The sequence below is a fragment of the Marmota flaviventris genome, chromosome 11, assembly GCF_047511675.1.
Source record: "Marmota flaviventris isolate mMarFla1 chromosome 11, mMarFla1.hap1, whole genome shotgun sequence".
Lineage (NCBI taxonomy): Eukaryota > Metazoa > Chordata > Mammalia > Rodentia > Sciuridae > Marmota > Marmota flaviventris.
The window spans coordinates 73,397,426-73,410,798 of record NC_092508.1 but is presented as its reverse complement, the minus strand read 5'-3'; the positions used below and the strand labels follow the sequence as shown (position 1 = coordinate 73,410,798).

Genomic DNA, 13,373 nt, shown 5'->3' with positions numbered 1-13,373 from the left:
CAGATTTACTAATGTTATAGCACACAGGGGGCATTGCATGTAAAAATATTTCCAGGACAGTTTTTACCCTGTGGTATGTTTTCTGGGAGTATGTGAAGAACATCTAAAGACTGCAAATCTTTTACCCATCAGCATCTGAACTTAAGAATAATGCTTTTTAAAAACATTTTAAGAAAATAAGAATATTGGATTGAAGAATATCATCATTGACTTAAAAGTATGAAGAACTTTCACTCAGAGCTGGGTACAGTGGCATACGCCTATCATCTCAATGACTTGGGAGGCTGACAAAGGAAGAGTACAAGTTCAAAGCCAGCCTCAGCAAAAATCGAGGCACTAAGAAACTCAGCCAGACTCTGTCTCTAAGTTAACAACAAAACATGGCTGAGCATGTGGCTCAGTGGCCAAGTACCCCTGAGTTCAATCCCCCAGTACAAAAAAAACCTTTTACTCAGGAGAAATTAGATTAATAAAATGTAGGAAGGAGAATTTAAATAGGTTCCACTATTAGTTTTCTTTACTTGCAAGGCAGTTAAATTGATCATCTTTTCATCTCTGCCATCGAAACACATATTCTCAAATGATACATGTTTGTAAAGAAATCAGAAGGTAATTATTCAAGGGATATTTTAGGTTCTTTCCTTAAATCAATGCTTTATATGGGAAAAATGAAAGTTCCTTGGAAGCCACACTCATATCTCACACCTTTCTCTTCCCAGCTCATGGCAGAGGGCCTTGTTCAGTGAAGGTACTTAAAATATTGATGACAAAGGAAAAGTCACACTTCCCTGTCCTAAAGTCTATACTAGTATAACAGCTAATATATTCACACAAAGCAGCTTGTTCGCTTGGAAAAGATTGATGTGGGATAATCACATTTTGACCTAGCTCAATGTCCTGCATATAATAATCACCCAAAACATATTTGAGTTAAAATATAATGGCACTTACATGACTGAGAGAGTACAGCCTTACATAATGCATAATCCTCAATTTAAATTTTGTTATAAATTTCACTTTCAATTTCCAATTACATCGTTATGAACAAAATCTCCTAACCTAAATCAGTGTACTTGTTTCCGAAGACAAGAAATGCTTCCTGTATTAAACTTTTAAAGCACAAGTTCCGACTTCTTTGTTTGCTTATACTTCAGAGAATTTTCCAAAATATAAAATCATAGCACCTTTCACTTTACAGGGAAAGAAAAGCCTGTCTGGCACACCTGTCAGGTGTGCACTGAATCCTCAGAGAGTGAGCTATAAATGGATTTGTTCATGTGATGGCAGAACAATTCCACAAGGGGTCCCATGAGCATTTCTCAGCGTGCACATGTCACCTTATCCTGACTACAGCAAAGAATTTGTGTCTCAAATAGAAGCCATAAGAATGTTAAAAACAACAATTGATATTTTTTAAAGGAATGGAGATAACAGGACTTAAACTCCCCAAAGAATAACACTCACTTCCTGAGTCTGCATTTTTTAAAATTACTAATTTTTGATAAATTTGATTTTGTTTTGGCTGTTTGTCTTCTTCAGAAGCAAAACTGTGGTTTGGTTGAAACTGAAGGCTAATTTAGAAATACACCTAATCAATATACACTATCCACTAACACAAAATAATAAATAATTAATCTTCCTTTCTCTTTTTACACAATGAAAGACAGAACAGGAAGGTGAGAATTATACTTAAGTTAACAAAGCACCCACATTTAAACATTGTGCTTATATTCTTTTTACTGAAACTAATTTTTTAAATTAGTTATAATATAATAGTCTTACTTTATTATTTTTTCTTTTTTTGGTACTGGGGACTGAACCCAAGGGAGCTTTTTGACTGAGTTACATTGCCAGTCCCTTTTTATTTTTTATTTTGAGACAAGGTCTTGCTAAGTTCCTGAGGCTGGCCTTGATATTATAATCCTCCTGCTTCCGCCTCCCAAGTCATTAGGATTATAGACATGAATCACCACCTGGCAATATAATAGTATTATTAAAATAATTGAAATCTAAAGGAAAAAATCAGAAATTATCACTACACTTACACTATCAAGTACTGAATTTTTAGGAGAAAAAATGGGAACAAAGATGCCTGTAACTTGAAAGTTTTTTTGAATAGTCTAATTCCCTATGAAGGATTGCAATTAGTGTAAGCATGAACTAAATAGCAATTCCTATCAAAATTAACCCTATAAATAACCAGCTTCTCTGCCCAGACTTCCTAACCTCATGCTGGAAAATTTCCATGAACAATTATAGAGTGTTCTTGATGCAATTTGACATCAGCTATTTCTATTTCTCGCGATCCTCCTGCCTCAGTCTCCTGAGCTGTTGGGATTACAGGTGTACACCTCTGCACCCAGCTTATAATCATATCTTTGATGTCACCTAAAATCACAAGAAATCCTTCATTATAAACTGAAGTGTAACTCAGCCATGAAAGAATAAGCTACAAAATGTTTCCTTCACATAGAAAAAAAAAATTGTTTTTAATGTTAAGGAGAAAAAAGGTATGGTATAAAATTATATCAAACAGAAAAACCCAACAATATTAAAATAGAGAATAAACTAAACTCTTGATAGTGGGAAGTCTACAATAGTTAACATAAGCTCCATACATACTGAGTGAACACAAAGAATAGGAAACTCTTGTGCCCCAAAAGGAAAAGTCAGTTACTATTCCTTTTGGGGCAACTGATACCACAAGGGACACTTCAGGGATGCCAAATATTTTGATTTTTCAAGGCGAGTTAAGAATCAGGATTAGGAAGCTATTTTTTAAAAAATAAACAATACAAATTTGTTTCTCACACTTGTAAAAGCTAAGAAGTTCAAGGACAAGGCACAAATAAATTCCATGTTTGATGAGCTCCCACTTTCTAGTACATAGGTGGGAACTTCTTGCTGTGACCTGGTAGAAGGAGCTCCCTTAGGCCTCTATTATAAAGACACTAATCCCATTCATGAAAACTCCACCCTCATGACTAATCTCTTCTCCAAAGGCTCCAAATCCTAATACCATCACCTTAGGGATTAGGATTCCAATACGTGAATGAAGGAAAGGCACAACTATTCAACTATAGCAGCCTCTAAATGTTTTTAACATTATAAACGCATTCATTTTTCTTTTCCAGAAACTGCATAGATCAAATAAAACTTGTCTTCAGGCCACACACATCCCCCAGGCAGGCAGAACTCTGGTTGAGTTGTTTTGCCATTTGTGTGTTAATTAGAATTGGATTTAACTGCTAGTAGCAGAAAAAGACAAGTAGGAATTTTCTATTTTCTCCCATTGACAAAGAATTGGAAGACGGGTAGTTCTATTAGCCAGGTGTCTCCATGAAGTTGTCAGTCAGACTCCTCTCAGCTCTCCTGTTGTCATCTCTATAGTGCAGCATCACCCTTGTGGTCCAAGTCAGAAGTCCAACCATTACATCCAGGCAACACGGAGGAGAATGGCACATCAACGTGCCAGTTCTGTTTTAATGGACTTTCTCAGAAGTTCTCCAAAACACTACCACTCGCCTTGTCAGCCAGAATTCAAGTCTCTTGGCCATACTTAGTTGCAAGAGCAGCTGAAATATTTCTATTAAGTGGACAGTTGTCAGACCAGTTAAAAATCTAGGATCTACTAAATAGTTGTTGAAGGCTGCCAGATGTCTTTTAAACAATTATTGATAGCCATTTTTAACCTTAACTTAATTTGGTTTTCATTAGGAAAAAAAATAATAATTCAAACAGCATTGGAATTTGCAAGGAAAGAGTTAAATAATGTCCTCTGCCAATTCTCTCCCATCCCAACTCCAAAGGTTAATAGAATATATAAATATAACTTTGAAATTTGATGTTTTATTCATTTTTTGTGAAATATAGTGAGTATACAGAAAAGTGCATATAACATCTAGGTAGAATAAAACAAGTAATTATAAACTGCAATTCACAACCTACGCATTCCCCACTCCTCTCTAAAATACCTCCACATGATCACAACCTTATCCCTTCCCCAAGGCAGCCATTATCCTGATTTGAGGAATAGTTATTTCCTTGTCTTTAAACAACAGTTTTATTATTATATTTGATCATCTTCTTATTAACTTTGGTTAATTTCAACTATGGTTCCCATACTCCCTATAGGATCTCAGCATCCTATATGGTTCCTATTCAAATTTTAGATACCTGCATATATGTTCATGAGTGAGCAGGACATAATTTTCCTTTTTTTCTACTTCCTTTGTTGGGCTTTGATATTAAGATTATGCATAAATGAATTATGGAATATTTTATACTTACACATGCTTTGGAAGAGTTTATGTAAAAATTATCTGTTCCTGGAAGTTTAGCGTAATTTTCTAGTAGCTCCTCTTGGGCTTTGAAATTTTCTTTAAGGGAATATGTTTTTACTGCCTGCTTTAAGATCCTGATTTAAGTTCTTTAATGTCCTAAGATTTTGGGGGGTCTGGGAATCATTTTCTAGGAAAATATCTATCAAGTACCAGGTCAGTGCTACTTTTAAATCTCCCTCTGAGATTATGGACTTCCATTTCTCCTTATTGTTTCATAACATTTTATTTATTTTTTAGGCTGTGTTCTTACATGCACATAAAATGAACTTTTTTGGTGCTGGGGAATGAACACGGGGACTCATGCACACTAAAAACACACTCCACCACTGAGCTACACACCCCCAGCCCTGATCATTTTCAGCTCTAGTAATTTTTTTGCATTAAAGTTTATTTTGTCTGCTCTTAATAGGAGTCACCCAATACTATTTTTTGTTTTTGTTTTTGTTTTTTTGAAGTATAAAGCATATCTTCTCTATCACAATAATTAAAATATTTCTTTAAAATTTCATCTTATATACATACATTTAAACAACAGGTAATTGAATTAGTTCTTTTCCAATTTGATAATCTTTGCATAGTATATTTACATTAATGTATTTACACTTAATTATTAATGACATACGTTGGTTGCTTTCTTTTTGTCATATCTGGTATATGTGTCCTTTTCTCTTTTTGACTTCTGTTGGATTGATTCCATCATTCCATTCTTTTTTCTGTTGTAGATTACAGAGAACATTCTCACTTCCTATTATTTTATAGGTGTGGAGAAATGACCTCAGGCCATTTCAAAGAACATTTGAAATAATGCTTAATGATATCTTTACTTTCCTCCTAAAGTAGGCCCTATGAACATTTTAACTCCATTTGCCTCTCCTGACATATATAGTGTGTTATTTTTATATTCAATGATCACTTAGTATAATTTTTTAAAGAGCCACAGACTTTATTATTGATGGAGATTCTTTAGAATCAGCCACATGTTTTTCATTTTCTTTACTCTTCACTCCTCCTTAATGTCTCCTTAAGTTTTTATACTTGAAGGGCATCCTATGGAATTTCCTCTACTCTTGGATAACTATACTCCTTTATTTTCTGCATAATGTAATCCTATATTAATTAAAAATGTCTTTGCCTTACATATATGCTTTAAAGATAATTTGGCTGTATACAGAATTTTGTTATTTGCTTTTCAAACATGGAAGATACAATTCCACTGTTTCTCCTTTTATTTTTTGCTATTAAGAAGATGTCAGCCTACTGTAGCTCTTTTGAATTTGATTTACCTTTGTTCTCTGTAACTTTTAGAATCTCTCTTTGCTTTGGTATTCTGTAGCTTTACAATGATGTGGCAAGTTTTGGATTTCTTTGTATTTGTCCTCTTGATTTTTGTTAAATTTCTGAGATTTCTGGACTGGCATACTTGATCAGTTCTGGGAAATTCTGAATTGTTATCTCTGCACATAAACATTTTTGCCCAATTTTTGTCTCCTCTTTCTGACTTCATAAGAGCAGATGATATAGCTCCTTACATTTTCCTGTTTGTTATCTTCTTCATGTTTTCCATTATGTCTTCTCTACATACTGCACATAAAATAATTTCATCTGACTTGTATTTCAGATCCCTGATTCTCTCTTCAATTGTTATTATACCAGTTGTTGTCAAATCCATTCCTTTGTTGTTGTTTTAATTTGAAGGAGTTTTTTTTTTTCTGCTACTGTTCACATCTGCTAGTTCACTTTTTCATGGTTTCCTATTCTCCAAAAACTATTTTCAAGTTTGCCTTTTATTCCTTTAAACTTAAAAACATAGGTAGTCTGTAAATTTTGTCTGTTAACCATCATATATGAAACCATTTCTTCTGGTGTGTGGTCTTCTCTGCTGGCTCTGACTCAGCTGCCTTGCTGAGTGCGTGGTGAGTCTGCACCACAGATCATGTCCTTCAAAGTATGGTTGCTGTGTCTCTTTGAGGTCCAATCTTAAAGTATCTTCCACCAGAGAGAGTTTGTACTTTTTCTGACAGGCAATTATGGTCCCTTTAGTGACTCTAACTAAATTAAAGGAAGTATTTATCTGGAAAGTCCTGTACCACCCAAGCAGCAGGGAAAAAAAAAAAAAAAAAAAAACCTTAAAGTATGCATGATAGGTTCATTCACAGGTTCTCAAGAACAAATTATTCTACTTACTTATTTATTTGTAATAAGCCAAAAGCCCATATTTGTGGTAGAAGCAGAAGAGTTTATTTGTGGTCTAAATTTGCAATAAGAAACAAGACCTTTGACATCTCAACTAAATAGAGTTTCTAGTACACTAGCTAATTTGGGCAAATCAAATTGAGCTTGCCTTGAAACTTGAGCCCCCAAAGAACAAAACCCCAAACCTACATCAATAATAAAAACAGATCCACATGAGGAAAAAAGAATCAGAGGAAAACTATCAGAGAAGAAAAAAAAAAAGAATCAGAGAAAAACTATCATGCTGTAAACAATGAGGGTATCCACAACTGGCAAAAAGAAATCTGGAAGTAGGATGGTGACACTGAGATTGCTTCCAGATTTCTCACCATGTGATTCAGTGAATTCTTTTATTATTGAAGATGATACTAATTTTTTGATGCTTTTAGTTGAAAACATCCTAACATGTCACTCTTTTTAACCTTTGCCAATCTAATAGTATGTCACCATTTTAATTTCTATCTTCCCAGCTATTCCTGAGGTTGCACATCATTTCAAAACTTGACCACCTCGGATTTTATTTTATACAAAACTTGTGTCCTTTGCTCATTTTTTCACTTAACACCCACCCATTCCCTCCTCTCCTCTGATCCTTCTCTCGTCAGTCTATCTTTTAAAATAGTTACCTTTCCCCAGTTATATATGCTATAAATATTTCTATCCAATATTTAATTTATCTCTTGGTTTTATTTATGTTCTCTTTTATCATCCATTATTATTTTCGTTTTCATGTAGTCAATTTTATCTCTTTTCCTTTTATAGCAGTGAGTTTCCTGTCTTATTTAAGAACAGCTTCCATACTATAAAATCATAAAAATCTTTTTTTCTAAATTTTCCTCTGACATTTAAATTGTTTTATATGTCACAATTAGATATTTAATCAAGCTGCAATTTATTTTTGTATATGGTATGACACTGTGGTACAACCCTGTGTTCTTCCAGATGGATAGATAATTATGCCAGTATCATTTCAAAAATAAACCATCCTAGAATTTACACTTTTGCCAAGTTACACTTTAGATGTCCATAGAAATCCTTTTGGTACACATGAAAATGCTAAATAAAATACAAATGAAAAAAAAATGTTTTTCTATTTTATGATTAAGCGGGTGGAAAAAATAAATGAATTGCTCAGCAGCCACAACCACAGTGCCAATGCAAAGAGGTGCATGAGCATGGATGCCATTTGCCCTGGAGGTATGTGCCAGATCCTGGGGCCAAGTGCATGGTTGACAAAGTCAGGAGATAAAGGATGGTTCCTGAAACAGTGAAGGTCAGGACAGAGATTCTTATCAATTCAAGCAAATATAAATGGTGACTCCTTGAATACAAGACAAAACAAAAGGTGTTCCACAAAGAGACAAGGTGTACCCTCCTATGTCTCAACCTTGACTTTGGGTAGAGCAGAAAAACATTTGTCTCCGAGAGTTCTTCACCACAGTTATGTACCATACTGGCAAGCTTAGAGCCAGGATTCACTCTACATGTTGGCCCCAAAGACCAAATTCTAGAATTGAATGGATTGGAGTTGGTAGCACCCCCAGACACATTTGGCAAAAACTAACAAATATCTTCTCCGAAGCAGCTAATTAAATACAGGCTCCAAAAGTTCCTTCAGATAAGGTTCTCAACAATACAAGCTCACAATGTAAAAAATAAAAAATAAATAAAATAATTTTTTAAAAATCCAAGGAAAGAAACTAGCAAGAATATGAGTCAGCAGAATCTAAAAGAGCAGAATTAAAGTCTCAGAAACTGTAGATATTGAAATTATCAGAGATTCAAAGATTTAAAAATATGAATAAAAGAGTCTGAAATAAATAGAGGATAGAGACAAAAAGCCAAATTAATTCCAAATAAGTAAAAGCAGTGAGAAAAATCGGGGGGGGTGGGGGGGCTCACAGACAGAACCCATGCAGGGACTAACACTGCAAACATCATCCACTGAGTGTCAGACTCTTTCACCTGTTATTATTTGTTCACCCAACCTGATTTTTCCCATAGAACATACTAATTTATGCAAATATCTCTTTTCTTTTTGAAAGGAAAATATTCTTGGATAATTAAGGGATGTATCAATTATTTCTGAAGATGATTTTTTCCCACCAGAATCGCTTCTCTCCTTATCTGAGAGGAAGCTGAGGGAGTACAATCCTGCCTGTGTTGGAACCAGGCAGGAAACAAAGCCTGGGAGTGCTACATCAGAGGGACTAGAGTCACAGTGAAGCATCCTGAGACTGCATGCAGAGCATTGATGCCATTTGCCCTGGAGGTATCTGCCAGATCCTGGAGCCAAGTGCATGGTTGACAAAATCAGGAGATAAGGATGGTTAAATAAAAGCATTTTTATTTAATGAAATAGCACTGATAGAATTGAAGAAAGCTCTTATCTGTCTTAAAATAAAAATGGAGAGGAAATTATGATAAGCTCCAGGAAACATAGAAGTTTCTCTTGTTTAACTGATTTGCATAGTCTATATTTAATTTTAAAATATTCAGTACCATATTCGTTTTATGGAAATAATAGTATATTTGTTGTTTGTAGACATAAACTTTAATTACCAGTCAAATAAAGGACTGTTTTAACATAAAAACAAACTCTATTGGTGATAAGCAGTTGAACTTAGAAGATCATTTCTTTATTGACATCAAAAGTTCAGGGAAGAGGCAAGTTTTCTAATAGTATATTTCTGCCAGAACATAAAATTATTTCCATTAAATAAAATGATTAACGCCTAAAAAATTAAACCCATGTGTAGTATCAAACAAGAAGATATTTTTTTAAGGGCAAATGAATGAATTCATTGTGATCTAAATTAAATATTACTCATAATAATCTGAATTAATTTGACTTAAATTTAATCCATTTTTATATTTAAAATGAATAGTAAGAAGTTTTTTAAAGGTCATTTAAAAAGAAAATGTGTGAAATTAAAATCATAACAAAATTTCAAATAGTTTTTTTATACTAGTGAATTAAAGTAATAAATGTACTTACTCCATTTAAAACTACTACATTTTAAATATCAATTAAAGTACTGTTTCTTGAACTGTGAACAAACCTATTAGTGGGATCTGACTAGCATTTTTATTTAATGAAATAGCAAGAATCAAAGCACTGCACACATTTAAAGGTGAGTATGCGTTGTGAAAATCTTGTTTCATTGTACATGTCAGGAAGGGGAAAATTAAATAGAATGCATTTCTTTCTATGTGTCATAATCAAAACCTGTATGAAAGCCACTAAGCTTTTATGAATTAGCATCAAACACTCAAGAGGATTTTCAGGAGGGCAAGGGCAAGTGCCAGCAGTTCCGCAATTGCTGAGTTACTACCGTACAAGCAGCAAGGGTTTGGGGTGGGAGAGGCATGAGCTGTATTTAAGGTAGAAATTTTGTCACAAAGAAACAAGGCAAGGATCATTGCAAACAGCATGTAAGGACAGAAGAGCTAAAACATACCAAGACTGAGAGACTGCACTTATATCAAATTGGTTATTCAGAAATGACCCCATGGTCTGGGGAGATGGATGAATGAGCCAGGGGGGCAAGGACCCACTTGGCTTTCAGCTGGAGCCACAAAGGGAAGCCCCAGATTTTGCTCAACTTCTTCTGATCACCACCCGACTTTTTTTCTTTTACTGATTTGCCCATGAACATGATGCTGACTCTCAAGTACTGCAGAAATATCACACAATTTGTTTTTCGGAGTTCTCTTCCATATTTCACATATAGGTGATCACATCTGAAATTGACAGATCCCTACTAGGCAGAGCAGGGGATATCAATTGCTCTCTCTGATGACATAGAAACTGTGGAGCTGTTGGCACTCATTGTGTGGGTGCTCAGCCTGGAGGTTCCCAACTCTTCTTCAAACAGCTGCTATTCCTAATACAGCTAATAACCATCCATCTCTGCCTCAAAGAGAGAACAGTCCCACACGAGATGACGGCATTGAGCACATGCTCTCCTTGTAGTTTACTGTCAGTTTACCAAAAAAATGTCATTAAACATACAAATTCTTTCTTTAAGTCAAAACATTTGAATTCAATGAAATATCATGTAGCATTTTCTTGTAGACATTAATTAGCAGCTGGACAATACATATCATCCTTATTGTAGAAAATGTTTCCTACTCAATTAATGTAATCCATAACATCAACATACTGAAGAAACAACATGTAAACCTCAATAAATTTATAAAAATCCTTGAAAAAAATTAATCTCCATTTAAGATTTAAGAAAAACTTCACCAACTTAGAAATAACAGCAAATTCCCTCAATTGATAATAGGCATCAACACCCTATAGAAGAGACTGATGCATTCTTCATAGGACCAGGAAAAGGTAAGAACCTTAACTCTCATCACCCCTATTGATCATTATAGGAGGTCTCAGGCAATGCAAAAAATGCAAGAAAGAGAAGCAAAATGAATACAGACCAGAATGGAGATCAAAGACAACCTGTGTTCCCAGATAAGATAATTGCATATTTAGAAAATATCAAAGAATCTTTAAAACAAAAAACTATTAGGACTAATTTATTTTCTCAATCTTGCAGGATATATGGTCAATATACAAAATTAATTATTTCATATAGCAGCAATTAACATTTTGAAATTAAAATATTAAAAATACCATTCACAATAGCATCCCAAAGCTTGACAAATTCAATGAAAAAATAAATAAAATGGCAATTCACAGAGTGGGAGTAAATATTAACAATAAATATATATGATGATAACTTGTATGAGAATATGTATCAAGTTCATATGATTCAACCATAGGAAGATAAATAACCCAATTTCAATAGGCACTTGAATAGATACTTCATAAAGGAAGATACAGAAATGACTTATATACCCATAAAAATAATTCAACATCATTATTCATCAGAAAAACATGAATGAAAACCAAAATAAAATACAACTAGACAACCACATGAATGGCTAATATCAAAAGAACAGATTATACCAAGTGTTAGCAAGAGGATGGACCTAACTGAAGCTATCATACATTTCTATTGGGGATATACAAGCAATTTGAAAATTATTTATGAGATTATACTTATGAAGTTAAACATACACTTTCCATATGATGCCACAATTCTACTCAGGTTATTTTCCAAGAGAAATGAAAACATTCTTCAAAGCCTTGTAAATGAACGTTCGTAACAACTTTGTTAATAACAGTTTGCAAGTGGAAACAACCTGAATACTCACCAACACATGAATGGACTTTAAAAAATTCTTATGTACATATAATTGGTAATTACTGAGCATTTAAAAAATAAAAAAGCTACTAATACAACCAACATGGATTAATTTTGAAAACACTATGTAGAGTGAAGGAAGTCAAACCCCCTAAATGTGTTCCATAATGACTCCTTTCATGTGAAACTCTAAAAGAAAAAAAATTTAATCTACAATGATAGAAAATATATCAGTGATCAATAGATTTACTTAAATCACCATATTTATAAACCACTATAGAATTTTCATAAACTAATTTTTAACTGAAAACATTTATTTTATACAGAAACCTAGTATCATTACCACAAATTTAAAAGTTTGCTTGCCATGAATAGAAGATAACTACGTAAACCATCAATGTTACTGCATTCTAGTTAGATATTTTGTGTTTTCTCTCTGTTTAAAAGAGAAAAGAATGAAGTATTAAAGACACACTATCTGGAAATGAGAAAGCTTGATACAAAAGTCAGTAAAACTAAGAAAATTAGAGAAGATATCATCATGTAATTAATATTATTTAGTGTTTTTTCCAAAAATTTCTAAAAATTTTTAATTAGCAAATATTAATTGTACGTATTAATGGGGTTCAGTGTGGTATTTTAATATACATTTCAGTGTGCACATATAAAATTCAATATCACATGTGTTTGCCATGCCTATTCAGCTTGAAAATTCTTAAAATCTTTTCATATACCACAACTGGTACTTGTCTCACTCTTAGGAAATACTGCTCTAAGACATTATCTTATATATACAACCTCAAAAATTATGCTTGGCCCCTTTCATTCCTTAAATCTACTTGCAATCTTGGTTTTTAGATTGCCGTATTCTCTCTGCCTCACATTCCATATATTTCTTTATTTGGTGGTCCTCTGAGATCTATCTATCATGAACATTTTTCTTTGTTTATGGTTTTTTCCCCAGTTTCTCCTTGGGCCAGAGATTCATTGTTTAGATTGAGATGAATATATAGATTAATTTGAAGAGGATACTCATATTAACAATATTGAATTTTTTAATCCATGAATGTGGAATGTTTTTTTTTTTTCTATTTTTTTTAGTTCTTCTGTACTGATCTTATCCATAACTAAGTACAAAAGATAAGGAAATATGGAGGGAAGTCCTTTCATCAGCTGTGTCAAGAGTCTCTTTAATGTGTCATCTCAATAACAAATTATCCACAAGACCATGTTCTGCCAGTCAGTATGGGTACAAGACAGTACTTTGTAACAAAAGAACAAAAAACTTCCTATGTGGCTGGGAAAATTAAAGGTACTTAGAGCATCTAAAATGCAAGTCCTTCCCAGTCTAACTATGAACTCTGATTAAGTATTTACAATGAATTCTATCTGAGTCCATGTTCTACCCTTAAATTTAGTCAAAAATCAGTCTTTCTTCTTTGAAAATCCACTCAATTGAGGCATAATCTCCATATAATAAAATGCATACATATTATATTTTTCAGTTTGGTGAGTTTTTACACATACATATGACCATATAACCACCACTGCATCTCGATTATCCCAAAATGTTCTCTGTCCATCCTCA

The 13,373-nt window shown here is 33.5% G+C and overlaps 1 protein-coding gene across 3 annotated transcripts in view; it reads right to left on the bottom strand.

Moving 5' to 3' along the window:
- The window catches only part of Acvr1c (activin A receptor type 1C), a 69,241-nt gene that overhangs the window by 25,515 nt on the left and 30,353 nt on the right, over nt 1-13,373 (bottom strand). The window lies entirely within an intron of this gene.